Below are 3,350 nucleotides of genomic sequence, written 5' to 3'. Positions count from 1 at the left end.
ACTACTTAATCGAACGTAAACTAACTTACGGTAAGTACAACACGCACACCCATGCCCGAGGTGGGACTCGAACCTCCGACCGGGATAGCCGCGCGGACCGTGCAACGCGCCTAAGACCGCGCGGTGAGAGGGATATTCTGCATTGTTTTGCAGCATACGCAAACTCATTATCCTTGCAGGCTTCGTCAAGTAGGTTATCAGATCGAGCCAGACGAATTTTTAGTTTCTTTTTAGGTTCCTGCACCCCACGTATATGTAGTTCATCTACTGGCTTCCGCGAATAGCATTGCGAACTCTGCACTCATGTTGTGCTACTGCACAGTCTTAGGTTTGTGCACCCTGTTATACACAAAGGCGCGAGTATTCATCCAATTGTTATGAAATGATGAAATGCCATGTGATTTCATTGAAGCTTTGTTTCCTCAATGTCTTATGACACACTCTACAAGAAACAAATATGGTTCAAATGGATCTGAGCACTATGGGACTTAACATCTGTGGTCATCAGTCCCCTAGAACTTAGAACTACTTAAACCTAACTAACCTAGGAACATCACACACATCCATGCCTGAGGCAGGATTCGAACCTGCGACCGTAGTGGTCACGCGGTTCCAGACTGAAACGCCTAGAACCGCACGGCCACAACGGCCAGCTACAGGAAACACATCCACCTCAGAACTCACTTGTAATTCCTCTGTGTAGGAACTCCCTGCAGTTTCTTCACCTTCACTGTCCTATAAGTAAGTTCTCTGGTTTGTCTGTTGCACTTTGGAAACTGTAAATGTCTCTGTTCACGAGTCTTTCAGGTAAGATTTTTCAAGTGGGGCTTTCTATTTTCAAATACACACCAAATCACCTATGGTGAATTTGTGCTTGTATGGATCCATCATCTTAATGCCACTGTGTACTGAATTTAGAGGCTCCTTTGCATAACCATCAATAGGTCTTATTTTAAATTTGTGATGTTTAGCTCGATTATGTTCCCACTAATTTGTGAGAGAATGTCTAGCTATGATAGTGAGCCACAAGGACGAAACTGCACCCAGATACGGTTTTTATGGTACAGTTCAGACCCTCCACAATACTCATTCATATGGGAGAATATTGATTAGTGGTTTATTCTGTATCGCTCCGTTACTGATTTCAAACACTTATTGTACATTTTCTTGAGACTTTTGAGTCTCACCTTCACCTACGATAGTAATAGAAACTGAAGAAATGAATTAACATTTGTGCCATGGTTGGGACTTGAATCCAGGTCTCTTTGCTTACTAGGCAGGTGTGCTAGCCATTACTCCACAGTAGCAGTTTAGGTAAGATAGCTGCACGGACTATCCTAGTCGGATGCTCTCCCTAACAGAAATTCCAAGTCTCGTCTTCAGCTTATTTCCCCCTTTTTAAGTCTGTTGTCGGGGCCCTCCGGTAATGGAAAAACACCCCAGATTTGGATGTAATGGGGAAATCCTTCCTGTAAATCAGGTGCAGGTGCAGGTGCAGGTGATCCACAGATCTGATGGAATTACATTTACCGTGAGTATCAAGTTTATCTGCAATAATGATAAAAGCTGAAGAAATGAATTAAAATTCTTGCCACAGCTGGGGCTTCTACACAGGTCTCCTTGCTTACTAGGCAGGCATGGTACCCATTACATAACAATAGCAGTCCAGCTATGTATCAGGGAAAGTTTAGTTATATCAAATCTATAGATCACCTACAAGCAGGATTTCCCCATTACGTCCAATTCTGGGGTGCTATTCCAAAACTGAAGAGCCTCAGCAATAGTGACGACTTAAGCAGGGAAAATAAGCAGAAGACATAAATGAAATTTGTGTTAAGAAGGACACTGGTCTAGTGTAGTCAGTGGAGCTGTGTTAGCTACACTGCTACTGTGGTGTAATGGCTGCCACACAGATAACTAGTAAACAAGGAGACTTGGGTTGAAGTCCCAGCTGTTGCACAAATATTAATTCATTTTTTCAGCTCACAACATTATCGTACTTATTGTAAAGTTAGTCTCCATAGTCAGTTTGCAGGTTGTCAAGACACCGATTGATCCTGACCTGCAGCAGTTCTTCAACACCTGGACAACTTTCGTTCCAGTCTTTGCCCTCACAGGCAGGACCCAGGAGAATTTGTGATATGTTTCTATGATCATTTACATACATCTGAAAACTTTATTTGATCATGAATAGTTTCTCATATCCACCAGACTTGGCTGCCATAAATCAGCTAAATGTTGTACTGTGGTATGTACACATGGGAATGTTCTGCAAGCAGGCCTTTGGAGCACTGTCTCCATAATTATTATTCAATGAAGCGTCTTTCTCGAATCTCTAATACAGGTGATATTTCTTTTGCGTGAACTACATTCCCTGTGACAGTTAAACGTTTTGTATAGTCGTCATCGTTCCATGATTTCTTTGAGTACATTGTAATATATAAAGGGGAAATTTGGGTAAATTGATGAGGAGTCAAAGATGATGAATTCTGAATCTGTCCAATAACTCTACATATGCACAATGGTATTGCTTCCTTAGCGATCACTATAGGCTTGTCTGTTGGACTACATTTGCTTTGCCATTTTGTTTTCTTGAGAGCAGAGGCTTGGAAGTGGGCGCTGCTTTTGAAACAGTTTTTCCTATGGTTTAAATAAGTGTCGTGTAAGTAATAGTTCTATATTAATGAATATAGGTTGTTTCCTCTTATGCCTTATAGATGTACTGATGCTTTAATGGTGGTTTAGTGAAATTATTCTGAAAGGTTTTGTCGATATTTAAGTCTGTATCCAGAATGTCGACTGCAGTTAAGGAGACCAATTATGCAGACGCTAAGATCGTAAAGCCAGCCGGAGTGGCCGAGCGGTTCTAGGCGTTTCAGTCTGGAATCGTGCGACATCTACGGTCGCAGGTTCGAATCCTGCCTCCGGCATGTATGTGTGTGATGTCCTTAGGTTAGTTAGGTTTAAGTAGTTCTAAGTTCTAGGGGACTGATGACCTCAGATGTTAAGTCCCATAGTGCTCAGAGCCAATTTTTAAGATAGTAAATTCATCTTACCCAGTTCTGTCCGTTGCCATGCTTCTAATTCCTTTGTGATAGTATATAGTTATCGTTTTAATTACAGGATACATAATAAACATGGAGAACATTCTATGTAAGGGAGACAGATCGACAGATATGGGGCAAGGAACTAAAGAAAGAGACAATGCAGTATGTACGAAATGGAAATCCTGTTAATTCCTCCAATAGGAAGTACAATCTCACTGAAGCTACTTTATGTAGCTGTGTAAAAAAAATACTGCTGAATTAGGCTCAGCACTCATTCATATTGAATATACTGAAAATCTCATT

General features: G+C 41.3%; 1 non-coding gene across 1 annotated transcript; it reads left to right on the top strand.

Annotated features, from left to right (window-relative positions):
- The first annotated feature begins 2,846 nt into the window (after nt 1–2,846).
- Trnas-gga (transfer RNA serine (anticodon GGA)) lies at nt 2,847–2,930 on the top strand. The gene is given in 2 exon segments: nt 2,847–2,886; nt 2,896–2,930. It is a non-coding gene; the product is annotated as a tRNA-Ser (tRNA).
- Nucleotides 2,931–3,350: the final 420 nt, after the last annotated feature.

This window comes from Schistocerca nitens, chromosome 8 (assembly GCF_023898315.1).
Source record: "Schistocerca nitens isolate TAMUIC-IGC-003100 chromosome 8, iqSchNite1.1, whole genome shotgun sequence".
NCBI lineage: Eukaryota > Metazoa > Arthropoda > Insecta > Orthoptera > Acrididae > Schistocerca > Schistocerca nitens.
Note: the sequence above shows the minus strand (reverse complement) of the source record. Positions and strands in the feature narration are given on the sequence as shown.